Raw genomic sequence first — 27,112 nt, 5'->3', positions numbered from 1 at the left:
CTCAGTGTGGGTCTGAAGGTTGACGATTGGTTGAGGGGAGATGAAAGTCTGGAGGCTCGCGCTTCAGAGCCGTGTTGGTGTGTTTACACTCAGTACTCGAGACACAGACGAGCGGCAGCGTCAGGACTATGGCGCTCCACAGATAACAGTGGAGATCTCACAACTATGGCATTATATTTAACGCTTACGGACAACTTTTTCTTCTCGTCTCAACAGGAATAAAGCTGTCAAGTACTTTTGTTTTCCATTTGTTCGCTGAAATTGTAGCAGTTTTCAAACAGTGCCAGAGAAAACCCGTTCGCTGGTTCAGTGGAGTTGTGAATGAGATGAACTTTACGCAGGTTGTTGGCTATTTTATGTTTCACCACGGACGGGGCTGCAATGTGCGTGACTGAGCATTTTGTGTAACTGTAATTCAACAAATATTGCGTCCTTATTTTGGGAAATAGGGTTTGTTATAAATCACGGTGCATTCTTTTGTAAGTTTGTGAAGTTTTAGGAGGAACCCGCCTCCACTTTTCCCACTATTTGAAGTATCCTTCGCAGAGGATTCGGCGAGATTCATACATCCGACTGGAGCGAGAGCACCTGGGGGCGTTTGGCAGTAGCGTGACCGGGTGAAGATGCTCTCAGCGTGGATACACCGCGATCATTCTCCCGCCTGCCTGCTCGGTTTAGCTCTACTCTGCACAGCCTTTGCGACCCATGCAGGTACGAGCCATTTTAATAAGAACATATATGTTATAATATGAACATGTTATAATAAAACAGTTACATACGGTATATTTTCCGTCTGAAACATACGGGAAAGTAGGTGTGGGTTTTCTAAGCAAGCGCGCTCACGTATACACGCATTCAAAACACAGATAACTTTAGTGATAATGAGGTCGTCAAGCAGGCCTTTGTGTTTCTCAACATTTATCGACTATCAATTTATGCTTTTTTGATTTATATACATAAACAGACGACTCATTGGTCTTTTAGAAAGAAAGCTAGTTTAGTTTTTTCTGGCCTGTTTTTATTATTATTATTATTATTATTATTATTATTTTGTATTACAACCTTGTACGAGAGACACTTTACTAAATGTCTCCATGCAGTATCTCTTAATTATAACAGGTGGCACTGTTCATTTTAAATATTAAACTGTATAGTGATTATATATCTATCTATCTATCTATCTATCTATCTATCTATCTATCTATCTATCTATCTATCTATCTATCTATCTATCTATCTATCTAGGCAGTGTAAGAACCAGATGAAGGGATGTGACTGCTTTATGTGCACTCCTCTCTCTCTCTCTCTCTCTCTCTGCCTTCAGAGATGAATATTCTGTTGATCTCCTCTCTTTCTGCTTGCCATGCTGAGCTTCCAAGCAGCGGATAAAAAGCAGAACCCCTGGTGTTCTTGGAGTAATTAAGGTTTAGCTCAATGCCTTCCTAGTTCCTGAACGACAGAAAAAACGAACCTCATAAAAAGGAAACAACATCTGAGGGAAAGCAGAGATAGTGAGTTCTGAATTAAAGTGTGTTGCTTTAAAATCTGTTCCTCTCTGTTATTTTACTTTTCTGATTGAAGTAGTTTAGGATTACATTAGCACATGCTCTTGATTAAGTGGTGGTAGAAGTTCTTCTGAAGATGGTTTTTAAAACTTAATTTTTGTAGAGTAATGAATTTTGTTGAAAGTAGCTGAATTTTGCTTTAGTTTGTAATCTGTGATGTAGTCAGCAAGTTCATACTTTTTAAGGATTTTGTACAGAAGAATTTGGAGGAGACATTTTTGAATTGACAGCAATGATTACAAAGCAAGTTCAAAATTCCATTGAAAATTATTTAATAAAAATAACCAAACCATTTACTGACATATTTGACAAGTTCTGGATAATATTTACAATACAAAGGACAAATATTCATGAGTAGATCATGGTTTGATGTGTTATTGTTTCTGCATGAAGGATAGCCTACCTTCTGTCTGACCTTAGAAGTGACTGGAAGCAATGAAGCGTCAAAGAAATCTCTCTCTCTCTCTGCACTCTGGCCACATATGCTATCAGACTGACATAGAAGTGCACATTTAAAGGGTTTAGCAGATTGGTTTTCCAATGGGAAAGAGCAATCAGACAGAAAAAGGACAGGTTGATTTACTTCAGATTTGGAGACGGATGTGAACTCCAGTTTAAGTGTAATTTCTCGTAAAGGTCTACCTGCAGTCCATTGTAGAAAACATGCCTATTTCAATCTCAAGGTTTTAATATAGACAAGATTGGGGCTAGTTGTCACAGAGGGAAGTTACTGAGAACTGTGTTTTTTGAGGATCTTTATTGGGGCAAGTTGTCACATGTGTTTTAAATGTTATAAATTTATCAAATTTATTTTACAAATTGTTATTATTTTTTAATATTTTTGATAGATGTTTGCTTGTCATGATTTTATTTGTTTTATAATTAATTTCCTGTTAAAGATTGGCTGAACAGCCTGTAATGGACAATGTAACATACTGTAGTGAGATAACCCCCCCCAGAAAAGTACAAAATAGTTAAGGATTAGACAGAAAATAACTAGATAAACCCTCTTAGAATTATGTGTAACAATTAAGTGAACTTGCCCCAATCTCTATACAGTATGTGAGAAACTTTCCATGAGCGGTCTAGATTTTACAGACAGAAGTACTCCAATCCTGTTTCGCATTGAGATGGAGATGCCAGCGCATGTTTCATAGCATCCATAAAACATAAGAGTCAAGGTGGATAGTGTTTATCTCCCCCTTTATTCTGTCCATTTCTGGATTCTTCCTCTCCCTCCTGTCTGTCTGTATTGTGGATGTGCTGAGCTCAGATTTCTTGTATGGTACAGCTCTTTCAGTGTTGACATACACATTAATTACCCAGACTGCCAGGAACCAACTTCTGGATCTTTTGCCCCATCAGCTTTTCTCCTCCCTGTTTGTGCACACGCTTTTGTGTATGCATGTGTGTTTGTTTGGCAGAACATCGCTGTTTACATGCTTGAGGTGGATAGAGATAGCTGACGTGTGCTGTTGTGTATGTAATGGAGTTGCATTGTCTGGATTTGCATGCGTGGGGACGTGTTTTGAGAGTTGGAAAAGATAAAACATTTGAGACCGTTCTGAATAAGACCTAAACCTTTATTGTTTGGACAGTTTCAAGAGGATTAAGTTCAGGCCTAGAAAAGTGGGCGGGTGTAGGTCAAGCTGAAGTGCCAAAGGTCAAGATGGGGAATGGAGGTGTGCTCTTGCTTGCCCATCATGTTCAGAGACCATAACATGTCGGATCCTCCCAGTCAAGGCTGCCGGAATTCTCCGCTGGTAGTCCAGGGCGTGGGGGGATAATTGGTTATCTCTGAGAATAGGTCAACTGTGGTTGAGTTTGCTTGCTGTGAATTGTAAGATACACATTGTGAAATTCAGTTATGAATGCAAAATCTACAAAAGGCACAGAGAAGAAAACATAGGTAGGAAGAGATCCAGTAAGGCTTGTAATTAGGTCTAGAGGAAAGGAAATGCGAAGGAAGGAATGCATGGATCGGTGAGAGGTCTGGGAGAGATCTGCACCACCAGTCTTGTGGTGTGCATTAGCTTTATGGCCTCTGTGGGAGGCAGAGCGAGGGCTGAGGAGAGGGCACTGGAGGAGATCGCTGGTTTTCCAATCACCCCCATACTGTATTATTCATCACTGTAAAGTGGCCTTCTTTAATATTTTAAAGCAGTTTATGGTTGTGTGTGTGATATGCTTATGATGCAGTGGATTTCTGAGGTGGTGTTGGACATGTGTCGTCTGTGCAGGCAGGTGTGAGAGTGTTAGTAACACTTAATTATCGCCTGAATGTATTACATGCTGATTTGTAATACTGATCAACTTATCTGTGTCGGTCAGAATTTTAATATTAGTACATCAGTATTTTTTTACTTGAAAAAAGAATCTATAATCCATTTAATGCATATGTACGATCAACATAAAAAAAGAAAAAAAGCTAATTAAACCATTCCCACTCCCAAAATACCCAAAAACCTGATTTTTCGATTGATTTTGTGTTTGTGGTACACTGTGTGAAGCATGAAGTGCAGCTGTATTCATCTAGTACTTAAGAGTAAAAGGAAGAGAGAGAGGAAAAGCCTAAGAAATATATCTTTGAGAGATGTATTGAGATAGATGGAGTCCAGGGATTGCCTTTTTAATAGACTTTATTAAAAAAAGAGAGTGAGAGTAAAGTCAGGAGTCAGAAGCATTGGCATTCAAGCATCATTAAGTCCCTGGCACAGTCTGAGAGAAGAAGACTCTTGAAGGGGTGAGAGAAGGAAGGAGAGTGAGGGACAGCGACAGAGAGGAGCAAGTGATGAGCAGATCGTTGAGTGGAGATGTTTTTATTAAGGTTCTTATCGATGCCTGGAGCTCTCTGGATTAATGGTGGACATTTTTAATGCTTTGCCAATATTGTGCATGTACAGCAATATAAATCTGGAACAAACAGGAAAGAGAGTGTGTGGGAGAGGAAGAATTAGGACACTGGGTTAAAAAGATTTATTGCACCTCTCTCTGTTATACTTGATTCTGATTGGTCCATTGTTGCATTCTGATGTCTTGTGTTTATGTATAAGGATGATTAAAGGGGTCATATGATACAATTTCAAGTTTTCCTTTCTCTTAGGAGTGTAGCAAGCTGTTCGTGAATAGATAACATCCCTAAAGTTGCAAAGACTAAAGTTTCAAGCCCAAAGATATATTCTTGATAAAAGTTTAGACTGGATTAAATGTTTAAACGCCCCCACATGTCTACATCATGATGTGGGAAGATTTGCATAATGCCGGCCAAATGTTCACGCAAAGAAATAAGGCATAACTTTGATTCTCCCTGTTGCTGCCGGCACCATGTTGTGGAGATGCAGTTTCATTTTGCATGTGAAAATACTTTGTTTGGCCTTCCAAAAGAGGACACAACTAGAAATCAGTGGTTAAGTTGTATTTACTGTTTCCTGATCCTGGGAGTAGACTACAATGCCGGCTTTTCTGACTCACAGTCTGTAAGTACACTCTCAGTAAAAAAGGTACAGAAGCTGTCACTGGGGCAGTACATTTTCAAAAGTCACACCTTTGTACCTAAACAGCCCATATTGCTACCTTAAAGATACATATAAGTATCTAAAGTGTACATATTAGTACTTAGTGACAACTTTTGTACCTTTTTTTTGAGAGTGTACATTTACACATTTAAAAGATTTGCCACTGATGATTCAAATGCAAGTTTTGAGCATTGTAGAAAGTAGCGCTTGTTGTTGGTCGTTTCTCCAATCACAAATGCAGACATGCTTTTATACTTACGTCACACAATGCCATGCAGCGCCTAAAAAGACAGTATAAGTCATAATCCATAATTATGTCCCCACTGGATGCAACAAATGCCTCGTTTGTAATGGGTTTTATTGTTTTTGTCTCGTCACGCCAGTGTAATGCCAATTACAACACACGGGATAGCTGGCCAATCAGCATACACCTCTCTTTTCAGAAAGATGAGCTTTGTAAAAAACTATGTGTTTCAGAAAGGAGGGGCTAGGAGAATCAATAATGTACAGTATGTGGAAAATAATTTGTTTTTTAACCTTAAACTGCATAAACACATTTAATTACACCAAATACACAATATAACATCACTGTTATTCATCCAACATAGCAGTATCTTACTGTCATGTCTGCCATGTCACTCTTCTGTCTTCGTCTTTTAATACCAGAATAGCTGACTATAGTAAAAATTACTTTGGCAAACTTTTAGCTTATATACGGTGAGCATAAATTATTTGCTGTCAGATGTCATTATCACAAAATAAACGTGTTCAGCTTCACGTTAGAGTCCTGATAATCCTTTCTAGGTTTATTTTGCAGTAACTTCCAGCTGATGTTGCAAAATAAATGGAATTGTAGTAGTAGCAGAAAGTCAAGTCACCATTTTTTTTAAGCGCTTTAAACAAAATACATTGCGTCAAAGCAACTGAACAACATTCATTAGGAAAACAGTGTGTCAGTAATGCAAAATGATAGTTAAAGGCAGTTGATTATTGAATTCAGACTCATCATTGAAAGACTGACTTAGAGGATACATAAACAAGAGGAACAGAGAATGTTTTCAGAGAGTGTTGAGGGGGAACGTTGTGTCTAAAGTGCATGATGGGAAAGCAAAGAAAGAGACTTTAATGAAGTCAAAGCGAGGAGTGGATAGTTGAATGGAAATACAAGAGAAAGAGACTCTTCACCTCACCCTGGTTTACGGCAGCTGGGTGGTGGTGGTGGGTTGGAGAGGCGGAGAGTGACAGGGTCCATAGAAGAATGACTCGGTGGGGTGGCTTTGTGCCGGGCTTGAATAGAGAACTGAATGTGGCTCTTTCTACCACCATGTGTGGGGTGTTTGTGGGGTGAAGGGCGAGGGGGAGGAGGAGTCTGCGTGCTCGTAACTCCTTTAGGCAGTGAGAGAGTGACTGATGTTGTATGTTTGTGTTTCCTGTCTCAGCTTTCCATTCATAGTCACACTTCTTATTCAGTCCTCACAAACAATGAGCTGACATGTTTGAGTCAGAATACATAGGGCTTTTTCATCTTTTCTTCTTGTTAATGCCAGCCTATCGACTCCAAGCTTCACACTTCCCTTCTAGGAAATGCCTGAATATTTCACAGTGAGCCAGACCTACAGCCGAGGCTCATGCCAAGCCAACAGTGTCTTTGGCGGACAGCCTTTCCCCAGGCTGCTGTCTGGCATCGTCCATTGATTGCTGCATACAGTAGCATCTATTCCAAACCCAACTGCATGATAGACATCCAGGACCATCAGTCGCTCATTCTGTGAAAGGGTTTGCTTTGAGTTGTGCTTGCTAGAGAAACGATACTCCTCATTTTGATTGATAGATGCATGTGACTTGAAAAGTTGGTCTTTTTTTGACAGGCAAACCGATGGCTTGCATCAGGATCTTGAAAGTAATATGTGAAAGTTAAAAGAGTTATACAAATCAGGAGTGAAGAGCCTTCAGTTCAGACCCCCTGATGGTGCCGGTGGGGGTTTGGGTAGCATGTCAGATTCCTTTCTGCAGGGGTCTGGATGTAGTGGAACCATGGCCACGTGAATGGGTCTCATGTGGTCCACCTGCCTTTGTGCTTCCTGCCTTGAAAGAGAGACTTTCTGAGGCCATGGAGATTTTCCTCATTTAAAGGAAGTTCAACACATTCCAAGCCTGAAGATTAGACCACAACTAGTCTGTGGTGTATGCCCATGTGAGGCGGTATCGTTTTGTTTCTATACCTCATATAGAGGCAAAAATATAGCATCTCTTTCCAATATTTTATTGTTTTTGTTGTCAAACACCTTTCATCTTTCTCTGTACTTTTTACTAGTTCATTCATCTCCTGTCTACTCCTTTTTGTGCACTCCCTTATGTGCTCCCATTCTTTCTGGCTACTTTATTGTGATGAGGGTTTGAGGCATTCCCCTTTCGAAAGGCATTGTGGCAAATCCTATCTCTTTTAGTTTAATGCTTATTAGACTCCCATCTGCCCCAGGGGCAAAGGAATATGGAGAGCTGAGGATCTCTAGGGGGGTTTTATTAGGATTCTGCTGTGGTTTGCATGCTACAGGGGCCCTTTTGGGAGGGATGTGGCTTGTCTTACCCGAGAACACACACGTGCATGCTTACCGGCTGGTTTTCAGTGTCGAAGTGCCAGAACGAAATGTCCCCTGTGTGTGTGGCATGCTGGTAAAGGCAGTCTGATGGTGTGTGACCAAAGAGTAATGTCCTCTTGTGGCGTCACTTTAGTTTTCTTTGTGCCAGATGTAGAAGGCCACACACAATGTGCTTTTGTAATAGAGCAAGCCTGACTCTGCCTGACCAGGAAATAAGAATGTTTGAGAGTCTATGATGCTCAAGAGAAGTATATAAATGTAAATAAATATATTCAGTCTATAGGTCTTCAAGTATAGGTTCACAGTGAAAGCAATGCAGCAAATGTTTTGTGCACTGGAGCTGTTGCATAATGTTTGACCTTTACACATGAACCCAATGAAAGGCACTCTTTACTCATATAAAGCAGGCCATGTCTAGTCCAGGAGGCCTGGTTCCACAGTCAACGCCCTTTGGATGAGTGTCATGGATTTTGGCTTCACCCTGACTGCTGGGCTTGTTCTGGAAAAGGCAAATAGTGATGCTTAATCCCTAAGGAGTATGTGTTGTTGCTTCCACACCCTCTGGCAGGACTCCCAGAATCAGTCGCTGCATTCCTACCGACAAGGTTCTGGTTCTGGAGCCGGTACCCAATCTGGAGCCATTTAATGTGTTTCAAATGCAGATAAGGGTTAATTGGAATACATTGGTTCTGTGATGCCCTCTAAACCTGCTTTTAGTGGTGGGATACTTTGTTTTACACCAAGACTGATGTAAAGCTAAAATTGACCACTCTTGCAAACTAATTACACTGGAGACGATGCAGGGATGCAACACAAGTTTATTTTATTGACATCATGTAAATGTTATGTTGAACAAAGGCTCCAGACACTTTTTGATGTTTGGTCTGTTCCATTAAAATCAGCTTCTGATTGCATTAAGACACTGAACTAAAGTATTTTTGTAGGGCTGGGCAAAAATATTAATTTTTCTTTTTCTTCAAATAATCAGTCTTCATTTGAATAATCCCAATATCGATTCTGAGGTCTGTATTGAATATCATGCAATAAAATATGGAATAACAGCAAGAAACATCTTTGGCAAGTTGTTTTCATTGGTTACAGGCAAAAACAAGTGAAACTTTAATTTTAATGAATAGTTAAAAAAAAGACAAATTACTGGTTTGACTGAGTCTGAAACAGTGTATACAAATGAGTATTATAACTGAAGTATATCCAAATGACTCTCCAAATTACTTTAATGTTCAAATAGGTTTTCAAAACTTGTAAAACTTGTAAACAAAGTCAACAAAGTGCCTTGTTTTTTGTAAGAGTAATTTGAGTAACATAGCAAGTTCAGATACAAGAAGTGCAAGAGGTAGCAGAACATGACAGGTTGCTGGTGATGGGATGAGGGAGAGGGCAAAAATTGCAGAGTGAAGTGAAGCCGAGGGGATCTTAAACTACTGACTGGGGTTCACAGCAAGGCCATGTTCACAAGGCCTGTCAATCAGCTTCGTTTTCACACACCTCACTTGTGCAAAGCTTCGCTCTATGTCTTTTGACACTTTACCCTAATCAAGATCATCTTCGCACTTATTGTTGGCAAAATATTTCTGTTTACTTTTATTTTTACTGTCTTTTATTCCCCAAGCCTCTTAACCCACTGATGGACATATGGACGGCACAGCCGACCTCACTCTCACCTTTCTGCTCACTGCTCCTATTAGCAGGTGAGCTGAGCAAAGTACGGCTACTTGCAGACCAGAATGCTTAACGGGGACATCTCCTAAAAGCTGTCTCGGCCAACACTTTCCCAAACCCCTCCCGCTCATCCATCCACTCACAGTGAGCACTGTCCTTATGTCTGTAAATCACGGCAATTGGGTTGGACTCTGTCACAGTGTGGCTCATGTTTACCAGGATTAAGGAAACAGATGGACGGCCATGCTGACTGGTGTGGCTTCATTAACTCGCCATGCGACCGGTCTAAACTCAGCCTTGCCTGAATGTCTCGTTTCGAAGTGCTCCACACAGAGCCCAGCCAGATCTGAGGTCTGTGGGGAGGGGGAGCAGGATTGCACTCATGAAGACTGTGAAGCTGTTTATTGATCTGAAAGATGAGATGTGGGCAGGGTGTTTCTCTTTGATTGATTAATGTTGAAGTGAAGCAGTGGGACTTTCGTTAAAGAATGATGTCTGACATCAGCAGAGTGTTTTTTTTTCTCCCAATAGAGTTCTGTATGTGACACTAGTTCTTTAGTGTTGAGGCGTTTATATGGCTGTGTGTGAATTGGCTGTGGTAAAGCTTAATAACAATAACTAACATTATTTAAAATATACATCAGGACTGATAGGAGTCGTTTTATTATTTGACCAAACAGTTGTTGAGACCCATGGTCTTTCATTCTGCTTGTAGTGTATGCATTATATATCAGAACAACAATGGTTATAGAATGATATTAGATATAAGTTAATTTTACATATTTAATTGTTTATGCTTACTCTTTCTACTTTTACATGTAAACAACCTTTGCCATAGTCTTATGCACACTTAAAGTTTACCTTTTAAAACACTAATTTAGTTACACAGCTAAGTGTAATCTTTAGCAAATCTGAAAATGAATGTCAGCATTTGATATTGCACTTATTGTACTTATGAAATTGTATTTATGAAACATAATTGATCTCTAACAAGTAGTGATGCACTGCATATGCATAATAAAATTCTGGTCGAAGTAATCAGATAATTCTACCAATAATCTGATAATTATTTTCATGCCATGGCAGAAAACTGATAAATGGCTAATGTTAAAAATGTGGATAAAATGAATGACAAAAATAAATAAATAAATAAATTAATAATAATAAAAACAATATAAATGAAAATCATTAATTGTAGATTCTATAACTTTATGAAAAACTGGATTTCTATTATGAGATTAGCTGACAATTACAATTAACAGTGTTTTAACAGTACATTATTAGTGTTTTTAAAGTGAGTGTTGGATGATGACAAATGTAAAAACAGGGAATGAACATGAACAATTAAATATTTAGTAGCTAGCAAAAACTGACATTGACTGTTTTGAAAATGATATATATAATGATATTATAATGATATAATAGTTTAGTTGCTTGCACTGAAGATGACCCAATAAGTTTGTCTCTTGCTCCAGAATGAGAGACGGCTTATTCTTTCTATAGCACCAACATCAGTCGGTCTCAACACGTCTGTCTGAGCCGTCTCTACTGTAAGCCATGTACAGTGCAGTTGAGCCCCAAAGCCTAACCTTTTGTGCCAGCACACAAGGTTAACCAAAAACTCCAACCCTTTCCCTTTGCCTGAAGTGTAGCATTGTAACATTAAACGACCAACCCTTGAATCTTAATAGCTGATTTGAGCCGGGACAGACAGACAACCAGCAGCCCGTGGCATAGAGAGGTTTGACAGAAGATGCTTTTGGAAGGAAAGACTCACAGGGAGTCTTTGTGTGTATACTACGGTCAAGAGATGTAAGAGCTGTACCCTACAGTATGTCACTCAGGGTAGACAAGTGGTGGAAGAAACAAACTGACAAGAAAGACTAACTTCTGTTCTGGGGTCAGAGAATACTTAACGCACAACAATGGCACTACAGGGATCCGTAAGGGTAAACTTTTACTCCCATTCACCGATTTGATTTTAGTTCAGTTTATTCATTGGTATTAATTAATTAATTAATATGTATTTTTAGTATATTATTATTCATTTTATGTATTTAGTTCTATGTATATATATATATATATATATATATATATATATATATATATATATATATATATATATATTTACATATTTATTTACCTATTAATTTGTTCACTATCACTTATTTTATTCAATACTTTTCCAACTTTTCTTTATATATATATTATTTTTGTGAGATACCATCACTGTAATACCACCTTCTGGACTCTCCTAATCATTTCCAAATACAATGTTGAGAGTGAAAAGGTGGGGAAAAGAAGACATGTGAAGTCTGTCTCGCAGTCATTTGCATCTTCTTGATGCAGGCTGTCTGTAGCAAATAATGATTATGTTGCTCTGTGCACTCTCTAGTTATTAAGTGCAAGGTTTTGTTTCATTGATTTAAATTTCCAAGTGTGACTGACAGGAAAAAGCGACTCTTTGTTAGTTGATATGTCCACCCACGTCTCATATGCTTGCTTACAGCTGCGTTTAAGCACATATTTGTTTGTGAGCATGTTTACATTGAGTGGCAGTTATACAGTGGCGTGGGGTGTGTAAATCTGTCCTAAATGAGGCCTGGACACTTTGGCGCCACAATTTATAGACCTGTCCTGAAGGCACAGACACATTGGAAATAATGATCCTCAATCGACGAAGACAGTTGGAGAGAAAGAGAGAGAGAAACGGTGGGAACAACGATAAACAGGATATATCGAAACAAACCCGCCCGTTCTCTTTTCCTCTTCCCTCAATGAGAGAGCCAATTACATGATTGTCTTACCTGTCTTTCATCTAGTGAAGGGAGCAGTGTTGAAATGACAATCCTCTCGCATATAATTACAAAGAGTCTTCCCGGATAAGCGTGTCTGTCACAACCCATGACAGAGATGCAGCCTTAAATACCACAGAGGACATAAAAAGTGTCGTCTGACTCGTTTGATGTTTCTTAAAGAGTGTGGGCATGATACCATTTTCACTCACTAAGCCCAAGTTAATCAAATATACAATGGCAGTATTGTTTTATAGCTTAGTATTAATCTAATTTGTGTGTGAGATGTTCTTAATAGATTTTCAGGTTTCATATGTAACTAAACGATACTGTAATTTTCATTACACAGAGCTACCTTCCCAAAAAGATAATCTACTGAAACCAAGCTGCAAAATAGCTTTTTTTTTTTAATTCCTTGGATTTGTGATGTCAACATGAAAAATTAGAATATGACCTTATTTAAATGTCACTGATTTCTTTTGAATGCTCTGAAACCTGGCCAACCCATTCACAGTGAGGTAATAAAAAGTATAGCCAATACTGTTATTCCTGAACATTTTTTTTTCTTCCATAATGTGTTTCATAAAATGTTTGGTAATTATGAGCTTGGAATATGAAACTAACATTTAACTTTGGGAAAGTTACATTGTGCAGTAAAATTAACCACCACAGGGACTGTGAAACTAAATATTCTAGTCTAATGTATAAACTAAGCTGAGGGTCTCAGATCGGCTGTTCTTCCAAGGGGGCAAGTATCAAATAAGTTGAAAGAAATTTCATTTGAAATGTACAATTTAGTTTCAAAAGAAATCATGTTTTATCTTTGTCTAGTTTATGTAAGGTAAATTGATAATTTTCTCCAGACTAACTATGATATAAATTTGGTGATTTCATTGAGCATAATAATGTCAGACCGCAGTCTGCTGTAAGATTTAAGAGGCATTGATGTCATGCATGGTCGAATGGCATCTATCCACAACTCTTCCAAAGGTCAGAAAGCAAAAGCTTCAGTGAAAGACAGATTTTGAACTAAAGACAGATTAAAATATGAAACACAGGACCGTGTTGATTTAATGCTGCAGCTATAGTAGATAAAACCTAATCAGAGTCATAAAAATGAAATGGAGTAAAAATTCTTACCAGTGCAGATCAACATTTTTTTTATTCATTCTTTAACTATAATTTATTAATATTCCAACCAATTTTGATGTGTGTCTTCATTGGCTGCCTCCTGTGGTATACTGCTCACAGCTGAAGCAAAAAATCGAAATCATGTTCTGTGTTCACACGCTGTGACTGGGCTGGCCCCTTTTTACCAATTTAAACATTTAAATGCCATGTAATTCCCTTATTTTTTCATTTTTATGTCCATCCTGGTCCACTAACAACCATAACTTAAAGAAACTTTTCCCATAATTCTCTTTTATTCACCATTGTGTTGTTCAAACCTGTGGAATACAAAAGAAGATATTTTGAAGACTGTTTCAACTGTTTTAATGCATTAAATGAAAGGGGTTCAGTGTTGTTTTGAACCCTTCTGACTTCCATTGTGTGTACACGGAGACATTGTTCAAAACTTCTTTAATGTTCCATGAAAGAAAGAAAGTCACACAGGTTTACACCGACATGAGGGTGAGTAACTGACAGAATTTTTATTTTTGGATGAACTATCCTTTTAATTTTCAATCTCTCACTTACTCCTCAGTAATCAGGCCTCTCTTGGAGCGCCATGTTTTCTGTGACTGTGACTCATTGATCGCAGTCCTGGATTTTCTGTCCTGGCTTTCAGATTTGCTTTGGGGCTTTTGAGAGATTGATGGTCAAAGGGAATGGAGGGGGGGATCGAGGTGGCTCACAGATGAGAGAGTGAGAGGGATGGCATATGGATTATCATGGTTTTGATGAAATGGTGTTGTCCATCTCAGAAGACCTACACACAGACTTATTATCAAATGGTGTCCGCAGGAGGGAGTTCAACCTCCCACCTAAGCGTTTATTCAAGAGATTACGGACATAATCTCTTTGAACCATAATTCAGATTAGATTTTGTATTATTTTTAGGGCCTGGCCTGTATCCAACTCAGGGTCTTATCGACTATGTTACTCTAATAGAGAATTGATTAAAATGCTTGACCACTATCCCGGATTCCAAGAACATGACACATCAGTGTGATGATATAAACAGACAGTACATCAACTGCTGTGAGTACATCAATTTACAGCATATGTATTCATCCCTTTCCTGTCAATGGCACACCGCAATTGATTTATTCGTTGGCATGTTTGCGCTTTTGCTTGTGTGAACATTCAAGCATGCCCGCAGGGAGAGTGAAGAGACTGAGACTGAGCAGGGAACAAGCCAGCGTTGAGAAGATTACTTGATAATGAGTTCTGTCATTGTGTCATACATATTTCCCCTTCAGCATATTTTCTCTGTTGATTATTACTGCATACATGGCCTGAACTGCACTCTTTGTGTGTATGTGTTGATACTGGGCACAGAACACACTAGGGATTACATAGCCTATGACAGCATGCTGTTTACTGACCACCTGATGAATATTGTGCACAAAATTGGTGACAGAGGTCGTCAAGGTGAAGATCCCCCCACCCCCCACCAACCCGTCTAGTTTATAAACAGACATGCATATTTGAGGAACAACCAATCACTGGACTGATTAATCATTAACATTTTAAAGCATTTAGCAGCAAGTTAACTACATTACATATCTCTTAACAAAACTGTATATTCTGTGAAATTGTATCTATAATTTTTTTTTAATACAGGAAATTCTGAAATTCTGCTTTTTGTTGTGTAAAATATATTTTAAAATGGATCTAATCGTTTTATATATATATATATATATATATATATACATATATATATATATATATATATATATACATATATATATATATATATATATATATATATATATATATATATACATATATATATATATATATATATATATATATATATATATATATATATATATATATATATAATTTTTTTTTTTTTTTTATGATTCTATACAAAAAGGACACTGACAAAAAGTCAGTAGGAGGTTTTTATTAAATATGATAAAAATGTGATAAACAAATGCAGTAATACTGTGAAATATAATTATCATTTAAAATAACTGTTTCATAATTTAATATCCTGTGATGGAAAAGCTGAATTTTCATTTGCCATTAGTCTTCAGGGTTAAATGATCCTTCAGAAATCATTCTAATATGTTGTTCAAAAATAAATAAATGATCAATGCTGAAAACGGTTTCTTAATATTTTTTTTTTTGTGTGTGAAAATTATGATTCTTCAGAATTCTTTGAATGTAAAGTTCAAATCTTATAAATATAAAATTCTAAATGTTTTTACATTTTTGATGAATTTAATGAATCCATACCAAATAGAAGTATTATTTCATTTAAAAAATCATTAATATTGTAATGATAGTTACTGTATGTGCACCATATTTGTAAGAAATTATTTTTATGAGTATAATATTTTATTACATGTTTAGTGAGCTATAAAAAAAAAAGTCATGGAAATGTTTTGGTCAAAAGGTGTGCTTGAGGCTGCAACGAGAACCAGACTTTCTGCAAGCTAAAAAAAATTTGTCTTTCTGAGATTAAGAATTGCATCACTTATTCAGTGAATGTTTAGTATTGTGTCATTCAGCTGTACCTGGGCACCTGGGCTGTTATGGAATTGGAGAAGCTCATCTTTATACAAACACACTCATCTGTCCTCTATTTTCTCTAACATGAAGTCCCCTGAAAGATGGGCTTTGCTCTTAGCATCCTCTTGTTGCTTCACTGCTTGTTTAAGATGAATTATGAAACAAGAAGAGGAAGCAGAGAGCTGCAGCGAGTGAGCATTGAGGTGTTCAGCCCCAGGCAAAGAGAGATACACAGAGAGGAGGAGACTTTGTATTCTCCTTTAGCTTACTAATGCATCTATTCCCACCGGACCACATAATATGCACCTAAGATAAACAAATGAAAGCATGCACCAAACTGCATATTAGAAAAGGTTTTATAGCTCATATGAGGGAGGAAGAGGGGGTTGCTGTGTGTTTACACTAGCTTCCTCTCAGCCGGGGTCCAGCTCGGGCTGCAGTGTACATTTCATTATTCTTCCCTCCTCCAGGGAACTCCGGAGAGGATCTGGTGGGCTAGGCTAAACAGAGCACAATTAGATATGAGTTGGGAGATTTTAGGGTGCTGGCAGGTAATTGATCACCACTTCTTTTAATATCACCTTCTCAACTTGAGTGTATCGATGATGTTATCCAATTTACATGAACTTCTTCTCTGTGTATTCATATTTTCGTATGTGCCTCTCGTTTAGTTCAGTTTGCTGATAGCAGTCTCGATGTCTGCCTGTTTATCATTCCCTTGCCCTCTCACGCTCTCTCTTTTTTTCTCATGTGATGTTTTCGAATTGCATTTCATGGTACAGTGAGATTAGAGCATGGCTCGAGACGGCCTCGCTCATTTCAAACTTCTGGGATGGATTTTAAGTATGCATGAGTCACAGTGGATGCGGACTCTCTTGAACTAGTTGTTGAATATTTTACTTCAGAAAAGTTAACTAAGAACATTAATATAGAACATGCAGTATATGTCGGATGTTGTACAGAAGATGAAACATGGTTTAGATTGCACACCAGGGAGAAATATTATTTTTTACTGTACAGCGTTATTAAATATATTGCACTTATGTGAGGTGATAAATTTTTCCATGTCTGTAAGTGACTCATAGTTGCCTTGTGTTGGTAATACATTTTCTAGGCTAAAATATAAGCACTTAAACTATGTCCAAATACATAGGTGAGATATTATTTGAGTACTTCATAGACTTTTAAAGAACTTCATTAGATTAAAAGCTGACTGGTGTTGTACTCCACACCACATTAAGTGGTCGAGCATGTTTGTGTGCTGATAAATATGAAAAGATTTTAATGCTATTTATACTTTTAATTCAACAATGATGCACTGAACTGTGGCTTTTGTAATAGCCCCTAGACGTTTCTTTTTGTTCATTTGGTTTAGCTCGTTTATTTCCCTGAAGATATCATACATTTGTTAAAAATCTTTTATTATTATTATTTTTATGCATAAACTTTTGTTAATAAATCTGCTATTAAAATACCTCATTAAATTCCCCTGTTCAGGCTTTGCACATTGCAAATTAAATGTGTTTTCTTTGTGACCATGTAAATGTAATTCATAATGATTCATCAAAAAAAAAACAATGTACTAATTGTGCACGCAGCTTTGGTGGCTAAGTGGTGAGGTTCTGTTACAGGTTTGATCCCAGGATGAGGTGACCTGTGAACTTTGAGCTGGACCCCAGGGAAACCGTCACATCTGCTGAGTAACTATTCAGCTAATGTTTAATACCCTGAAGTATAAAGTCAAAAGACCTAAACCGTTCTATTGAAAATAACGTACTTTGTTCAGCTTCTTTTTCATATATTCCAGTTACTCATTTTCAAGTGCTGGTTATTAATCTCAAGGCCGTTATTGAATCTTAAAATGCTTGCTGTTGTATTTTTCCTTGTTCCTTTAATGTATTATGATAAGGGATTGTGGCAGTTGTGGCAAATGACCCTTTTAGTGCAGTCTCAGTAAATAATTGTTAAACTTTTGTGTTGCTACTTGTTTTACTACTTGGACAAACTCCATTCCATTAAGTCTGTTCAAAAGTTTGCAGTCGGTAAGATTTTTTCTTGTGTGCTCACCAACGCTGCCTTTATTTGGTCTAAAAAAGAGTGAAATTGTGAAATATTATTACAAAATAAAGTAATTATTTTCTAATTTAATATATTTTAAAACTTTATTTGTTCCTGTGATGTCAAAAGTGCATTTTCAGCAGCCATCGTTCCAGTCTTCAATGTTACAAGATCCTTCAGAAATCAATCTTATATGCTGATTTGCTACTCAAGAAACTTTTATTTATTACAGTCAGTGTAAAAACCCATTGTGTTGAAACTGTCATGATATTTTTCATGACCCTTTAATAAATAGAAGGTTCAGAAGAACAGCATTTATGATCAATTTACTGCATCTTTGCTGAGTAAAAGTATTAACTTATCGAAAGAAAAAAAAAACTCTGGATACTTTAATGGTAGTGTTAATCATAAAACTAACTTGAAACTTTTATAGGGACAGGCGTAAGTGCTCTGACCACACCTCATTTACCCCCATCCATTCAGTTGTGTCTCGTTGTAAAGCTCTGATTGCCCCTTCTTACCTCACGTCTTTTTGGCGTTGTCCCACAACCAAACCCACTCAGGCCTGTTGTCAGTTGTTGTCCTGGGAGTTGTTTCAGATGGTGAAGTGTGAAGAGTCAGTTAATACAAGACCCCTGAGATATGTAACATTCATATTGCAGGCTTTTCTCTTAATAGCAGACAAGCGCTTTCAAAAAATATACGCTCATTCTACCGAAATAGCCGGCTCATTGGCCCTGAAAGGTTTGAGAGCATCCCAAAGGGACACTTGGATATTATATTGGTTTGATTGTGTGGATGTGTGTGAGGATGTTTGTGTGTGTGCATGGAAATGATTGTGGACTCATATTGCTTTTCTATTCTCTGGTGCGTGTGAATTCTGAGGTTTATTATAATGCGTGCACATGTTTGTGAGAGTTTCGATGTACAGTAGAGACTGTTATTTCACCTGAAGAATGTTTTTCTAAAGCATTTACCAGGAAAAAATATGATTTAGCTATGATTTCACGAAGCGATTATAAGCTCTTGTGGACAGATAATCTATTATGATTGAATGCAATAATCTGGGCTTTCAGGAGGGTGAAGGTCTAAGGGGAGCCAGTATAGGCGGCATTGTTTATTCCTATTCTCCTGAAGACCACCCGTACCATGACATCATCCATTAGAGCCCCCATATGTCGCCTTTGCTCGTGTTAATGACAATTGTAAGTGGATTTACCCACTCTCTCAGATTTTTTCTTTAGTAATGGTCACTGTGTTGCTGTGGAATCAGCACGGATTTGTCTGTAATGACACACTTGTAGATAAAGAGAATTTTTTTTTTTTCCTAAAGCACCTCATGTCATTTGTGTCTGTCCTTTCGTCTAAGCTGGTTGGCTCACTCTTATTGTGTCGGGCTTTGTATTTAAAGGAATAGTTCACCCCAAAATTTCATTTACTCGCCCGCTTCTATGACTTTCCTTCCTCATGAACCGGAGCTTTTTAAGCTTAAAAAAAGACTGAAATGCATCATAACAGTCCATAGGATTTGTGCACCATATTCCAAATCTTCTGAAATCTTCTAGGTGAACTATCCCTGTTCAGTCTAGTCTTTTTACTCTTTTTAAACTCTGCGCTCTTGGTCTACCCAGCTCTAATTTAGTAATAATCAATATTATTCTCTGTTGTGCAGGTCAGACTCAACCTATATCATTTTTCTCTTACCTTTTCCTCATTATTTCTTTCTATCTATCCACACTGCATCTCCTCAGCCATCTATCTTCCTGTCTTCCTATTGATTTACCCTCTACATTTAAAACCCTGGCTGTAGTTCTGTTATGAAGGCTCCTTTATTACACTCCAGCCTAAGAAAATCTAGACTACAAGCTTAGAAATATAATAAATATGGCCACAAGGTACAGTCCTCATTCTTTCTGTCTTTTTCCCACTCTATTTCCATCTGTTCAGTTTCTCGGGATGCTGTTTGGCTTATATGAAGCTCTTTTGAAGGTAAATCTTATATCAGCTCTTGGCCAAAGGGACTGAGCTGATGAGAGGTCTCTTTATCATCCTAATGGGAGCCACATAGCTCTGGGCTTGCCTGCATGCGGTGAGGCACCCCAGAAAGCTCCACAATAGTCAGGCCCATGCAACCCCTCTCTGCTCTGGAGACGGTGTCCATATTCAGTCGTGGTATCTAGAGAGCGCTGCTGTATACAAACAGCTGATCCAGAGACAGCATGTGACCCATGCAGCATGTCAAAGCTGCTACTACTGATGCGTGTGGAATGGCAAAGTTATGTAGATGTGTAAAGGAAAACTTTGCAAACAACAAATATAGAAACTCTTAAATTCGTAGGATCTGAAGCTCAGCACATGCCTGTACCTCATCTGCCTCTGGTTGATGTCATAACTACACCATATTGCTGTAAAAAGCGTCTCTCTCCATTGATGGCCATTTGAAATTAGCTGTTCATTCAGACAGAATACATGTTTTGAATAATATATAGTAATATTTGGGGTAAGACTTCATATTTATTATTAGAAATGAAAACATTTAAAATATTAAAATGTTTCTTTATGTATATATGTTAAAATAAGTATTCTGTTATGCTGATTTGGTGCTCAAGTAAAAAAAAAATATTATTATGAATACTGAAAACCGCTGTGTTGAATCAATTTTTTTTTACAATGGAAATCTTTGGTTACATCATAAATATCCTTGCAGTCACGTTTGCTGAATTTAATGCAACAATGCATCATTGCTGAATAAAATGTATTTCTTTCAAAAGAAAAAAAATATCCCTGACCTTTAGATTTTGAATGGGGCTGTTTATGTATAAATGATCTATTAAAATTTGAATATTAGAATAATAATTATTATTATTTACATTTAGATTATACATTTTACCCTATTTTTGCCTGGTTTGTTTTTGTAGTGTAAAAAAAGTGTAAAACTGCCTGTTGAGATGGATGGGAATGCTTACTGATAACTTTCTTTAGGTATTATTGGTCTGTTTGTGAACACAACAAAAATTCCTTTTAAATTCATTAGAATGTTAATGAATCAATCCTACTGTATTGTGATAACATGCACAGCGGTATTGCTTGATCTGATCTCTGCACTCCAGAGCACCGATGCTCCAGTGCCCTGGCTCAGTGGAAATGAGTGGGAAAAGACACCGTGAAGGAGGGAAGAGCAGCTGAAGGAGACGAGAGAGAGGCAGGGGACGTCATTACTTGTTATCGTCATAGCAGACACCAGGGCTCGTCATGCTAGTCGCTGTGTCTCGGCATCAGAAAAGAAAACATCCAAGCCCAGAGCTCTGGACATGTGACAGGACCAGTCTTTCTTTACCGCAGCTCCCAGTAACACACTGTCACTATCTGTCCATCACTGAAGTGCAGCTGTGATTTCACACAACCTGCATTTTACAGTGCATCAATCGGAAGGCTTTTTATTTTTATTTACACTGTCCAACAACAGTTTGTCTTAAGGCTGCATGATTAATTGTAATAAACCTGAAATCACTTCAAATTGCAAAGGCTGCAATTTCATTAAATATATGCCCTGCAGGTTTCAGAGTGAAGTGCAGCACAGCATTTACACACATGCAGCTCATGATCCAGTGTTCCATGATCCTAGACTTCCTTGGTTCAGACAACCCATGTGATCTGACAAATTTGAGATTAAAGGGGGGGGGGGGGTGAAATGCTATTTCATGCATACTGAGTTTTTTACACTGTTAAAGAGTTGGATTCCCATGCTAAACATGGACAAAGTTTCAAAAATTAAGTTGTACGTTTGAAAGAATATTTTTGTTCCAAAAATACTCCTTCCGGTTTGTCACAAGTTTCGGAAAGTTTTTCTGTGTGACGTTAGATGGAGCGGAATTTCCTTATATGGGTCCTAAGGGCACTTCTGCCGGAAGAGCGCGCGCTCCCGTAGAGCAGAGGAGCAGAGCAGAGACATTCACTGATCAGCGCGAGAGACCGAATTGTCACAAAAGAAGTGTGTTTTTGGTTGCCAGGGCAAGACAACCCTGCACAGATTACCAAAAAAACAGCATTAAGGGACCAGTGGATGGAGTTTATTTTTACAGAGCATCAACGGAGTTGTGCAAGTGTTTGGTTTGTTCCCTGCATTTCGAAGATGCTTGTTTTACAAACAAGGCCCAGTTTGACGCCTGATTTGCACATCGTTTATTTCTTAAGGATAATGCAGCCCCAACGAAAAAGGGTCACGATCGTGTGTTGGAACCGCATGCCGTGAGTAAATCTGCTTCAAATATCTCTGTGTTGTTAACATAGCTATCGGCGCGTAAGCACATCAAGTAAACAACATGCGATGTTGTCATCAAACTGCACTTTCCACATGTACACCTAAAAAAAAAAAAAAAAAAAAAAAAAAAAAAAGACGACATAAAGTGGAACTTAGTCATTTTCCAAAACAGCTAAGCAAATATATACAGTTTCAGTACATACCAGATAGAGACGTCCTTGCTGCTGCTGCTGCTGCTGCTCATCTGGCTGTTTTTTTTTCCTCACGGTAATGTCACAGCTTCCAAACGCTCTCAACGCAAAAGCCTACTGGCGCTCGTGATTCTTTAGCTCCGCCCACACGTCACGCCTCCAGGCGCTCGTGTTTTTCCGGGAAAAAACGGTACAGACTATCTTTCTCTTATAAATATAATAAAACTAAAGACTTTTTGGAGTTATGGAGGATGCAGTACTACTCTATAGGTACTCAAGATTAACAGGATATTGAGTGAAAACGAGCACCCCCCCCCCCCCCTTTAATCTATTCACTCCCTGTGTACATTTTAAATCTGAATCTTGAATTTCAACTACACTTGTTACAATCTGGTGATGCCAAAACATGTTCACACACACACTCACTCATGTCTGCAAATAGCGAATATGCCGTCAGCATGTCAGTCACTGTTTTTGAATAATTTAAATCAGAGTGCTGAGTCACTAGACTGGGAAAACAACCAGTAATGTAAGTGAGAGGCATTATAGCCTGTAAGAGCTTTTTTACTTTTATTTTAATGGAGATTGAGGACAGGAATGCTGTGCTGTCTACCTTCTAGGTGAGTGCAGGAGAAAATGAAAGGTTATGAGGGGGTTGAGGGTGAGAGGTTAAATAAGTTAAATCCACAAGATGGCATTGGCGGAGGTAAAATAAATCAGTAGATAAGCGCAAAAAGCAATGTAGATAAAGGATGTAAACAGCATTAAGCTTCGCTAATCTGAACACAAGACACATTCACTTAACTAAAGCCAATGTAGGGTCAGGAGATTGATGAAGTGCTCCAATATTGCTTCTTTCTCGCACACTCTCTATTTGTTTTATCTATCTTTCATCTTCTTTGGGTAAACTTTGGGCTTGTCTGTTAATTTCACTCTCCGGCTCCAACTATCTTTCTATGTATCTTTCCATCTTAACTGTGTGTGTGTAGTGTTTCAGCAAGGAGCGCCATTGGTGCTCTTCATACCTGTTCTTGCCTGAGTGAGCACCAGGGGAACACTCTGATGCAAGGAGACGCAATGACAGAGCTAAGTGACGTCAATCCCCCTGCTTGCACGCTCGTCCGGGTGTGTATGTGTGAACTTCTATGTGTGTCTGGCTGTTTACAGCCAATATATCACATCCCATCCATTCACGGGCATCAGTGATCATGCCAGTCTTTCAGAATCGGTTATGTACGTGGGATACGGGAATGATACAGCATTGTGTCGGCTCGTCAGCGAGCTTCAGTGGGTTGTCTTTTCTTACAGCTGTGCATCTGTGCATACATTGACATGTAAGCATGCAAGTCCATTGCAATGTGTCAACTGGTTGCCGGTTTTTCACATCTCCACATGTCTTCATTAACATGACGGGGGTGCAGCATTGCTAAAGCATTTGTCAAGAGATGCCGAGCTGTCACAACAAATTTCATAAGGACAGCTCAGCACAGGATACAACAACGGCCCAATACACCCCTGGCTGCTTAAACTCATCCAGGGAATTGCATTAATACATTGTCTCTTTATTTTCCTCTTGCTTTCTTATTCTGTCTCGACAGTTGCTTAATCTTTCCTTGCTCCAGTCTTTCCCATGGTTACTTAGACACGTATTCGTTCCCTCCCTCTTCCTTGTTCTGTCCTCCTCCTCTTCAACAGATTGCCTTATTCTGTCTCCACTGTTCTCCTTTCTCCTTAGTTACTTGAACAGTCAACCTCTTTATCAGTCTGGTCTCCAAACTATGTTGTTTCATTACAGGACTCCAACTTTCTTTTCTTTTTTGTTGAAGTAAGAATTTTAGGATTAGCCGCTGTACCATCCTCATGTTCTCAAGTGATTTCTAGGGTTGCTGGGTAAATTTCCCTTTCCTCCATCTCATGTTCTTTTCTGTCAGTCTATTCTCTGTATCTTTTTAGCATCTTTCTCTTGAGTCCTGATGTAAGTTTGCTGGCAGGTTCATCTAGTTATATCCCTCTTTAGAGAACCCAGCACCAATACAGCCTCACTAGCATACTAGCTGCGTTTACGTGGACCCTACTAATCCGATCGTACTAGGACTAGAAGCATAATCAGAATTTTTAAAAAAGTCACATGTAAACACAATTGGATTTTCATCTGATTGTAAGGGTTGGATTGAAAAACAAAACTGGAAAGTACTGCGGATGCGCAGTGACGTAGAAATAGCCTAATGATGTATGACATGCAGAACGAGCTGTACTTTTTTGTGTGGGAAGGGGCACTTTTACTACTTTTTCTTTTATTTTATCTAAGTAAGCACAGCACTACAAAACCGTTCATGTGCTGGTCGTCGCTTAATTAGAAACCGAAGTAGATAAATATCACGTGTGCTTTTTAAAACAGTATGCGACCGCAGCGGGAAACATATCAAAAGAGTAAATCCGATCACAAGCTTGTGACATATAACCCGATCACTTTATTCAGCATTCATGTTAACACTACGTTCGGATTCATCAATAAGAATTAATTCATTCCGTTTTTTTTTTTTTTTTTGTGTGTTTTTGTTTATTTTTATTATTTATTTATATAATGGCTGTATTGCTTTTATTTTTATTACATTTTTTTTACATTAAATTTTTTCTTTGTTGGATTTTTTTTGTTTTTGCTGTATGTTTGCCTTTTCTTTCTTACGTTCTTCCTCCTTTTCTTTCTTACTTTCTTTCTTTCTTTCTTTCTTTCTTTCTTTCTTTCTTTCTTCCTTATCATAGTTTCAACTTAGAGTGCTCCTCCTTCCCCTCGTCACTTTTTTTTGTGAATGATGACAGCTTATTGTCTTAAGTCTAGGTTTCCAGAATACAGCATTTTTGGTTTTGATGTTTGATGCATTTATACTATAATTGTAATTATTCTCAATGCATTTTTACTTTTATTTTTGCATTATTTTTTTTTTCATAATTTCCCAAGAATGATTAGGGTGGTTTTGGTCCACAATTAGACACTTGAACACTTCACTTCAAAAATTAACAAAAAAATCTATTAAGTGTATCTCTGTACCTTTGCGTCTCTGTAAATTTGATAAATGCATTTACCAAAATTATTTTGCTGACCCTGCTCTAAAAGAATGTGATTATAGACAAACAATAATCCACCACATATCACTGGCTCTGAATCAGAATAAATGAGACTGATCAGCCTGTTTTGTGCATTTAATGTAACTTATCAGACTGCATCATTTTAATCTTTTATTTTTTTCATTATTATTTGAATTTTTCCTGGTCAATACACATGCACATACAACCTTTTTTTTTATGTTTTGCCTATTCATTCTGTTTAAATGTCAGTAAATTATTAGATCTAGCTGATAAATGTGAGAGTGCATTCATGAATGTTTCAGAAATGTGAGGTTTGAAAGGAAATGTTTAGTCTTTGACTCTTTAAAGCACAGAATGAGACTGAATGACTCACAGGTTGGTCTTCATTATAATCCACACGAGTGAGTGTCTCTCAACCTACCATTTTCTATAATTACCACAGTCTCTGATATGATACATTGAAAAAAGACAAAGAAAGAGTCTGTGTCCATGGTTTAATATGAAGGTAATGTTGGGTAGTACCCCATCACTGCCTGAGGCTTGTGTCTGATGACATCAGGGGTCAGAGTTCAGACCGTTCAGCTCACCTCCCCAAATTTGGGATTTTAGGTTTTGAGCGCTTGACTCTGGTGTGTGTGTCGTCCTCTATATGTCCTTCCACTGTGTGGTAATCAGGTGGAGTAGTTTGTTGAAGGGAGAGAACATTCCTGTGTGTGTGTGTGTATGTGTTTGGAAAAGAGTGGGTAATTGTAGGGAGTCTTGAGAGGGCCTGTAATCACCCTGCCCTTAGGAAGGAATGCTGCTCATCTTCTCATCTAATTACACCCATTTAAAGCAGCCTGGCTCCATGGCTCAACTTGAGGAAGGGGTGGGGTATGTTTTGGGGGTAAAAGTGCACAGAAGGAACAATACCTGTGTACTATCCGTAGAAGTAAAATGGGCATCTACTTAGTAGAGTTTATAACACACAGATGATTAAAAATGAAACGATATAATTTTATGCATATTCTAAATTATTTTTGTAATTTCCTTTGCACCTTTGTGGACACACACACACACACACACACACACACACAAACACAAATTCCCTTTTAATATAAATTCACATCCTCATAGACCCCTTAACTGAAGAATTCTGACTTGTATGTCAGATGAAAAGACATTTTTATATTTTATTTTAAATTTTGCATGATATTTTGTGTCACAGGAGCTCCACTTGACTCCTAGATGAAAAGCTTCCTCCATCCAGATGTGACACTGGTTCTGTTCTTTGGAAAAAAAATATCTTGAAAATTAAGTATTGAAGAGAAATAAAAAGAGAGAGCGGTGGATGATGTTGAATTCATTGCTATGCCATGGCGATCTGTGTATCAACTAAAGGTCCTCAGGGAGATCTAGTCCATGTGACTGAACATCATGGCAACCCGACACATGCAGAGCGGCTGGCACCGGTGCCACCTTGCATTCTCACAACCATACATAACATACACACCCATGAAGTGCTTGACTGACACCAAGACCTGTTTGTTTCAGTGGTCGCTTTCACATGAGTAAAAATCTCCCACTTGATCTCACTCTTTCTTTCTCCCCCTGGTGTTTGTCTGAGGGTGATTAATGGTTTGGGGGTTCTCTGTCTGTTCCCATGCAGTGGGTGGTTTTGGGGGAGAGTGGTTTGC

At 38.1% G+C, this 27,112-nt stretch overlaps 1 long non-coding RNA gene across 1 annotated transcript; it reads left to right on the top strand.

Moving 5' to 3' along the window:
- Window positions 1–24,442, top strand: LOC128026533 (uncharacterized). Its single transcript, XR_008186450.1, has 3 exons — window positions 1–383; window positions 485–711; window positions 21,008–24,442. It is a non-coding gene; the product is annotated as an uncharacterized LOC128026533 (long non-coding RNA).
- Window positions 24,443–27,112: the final 2,670 nt, after the last annotated feature.

This window comes from Carassius gibelio, chromosome A13 (genome assembly GCF_023724105.1).
Source record: "Carassius gibelio isolate Cgi1373 ecotype wild population from Czech Republic chromosome A13, carGib1.2-hapl.c, whole genome shotgun sequence".
Classification (NCBI taxonomy): Eukaryota; Metazoa; Chordata; class Actinopteri; order Cypriniformes; family Cyprinidae; genus Carassius; species Carassius gibelio.
The sequence above is the reverse complement of the archived record's forward strand: the minus strand, read 5'-3'. Positions and strand labels throughout refer to the sequence as shown.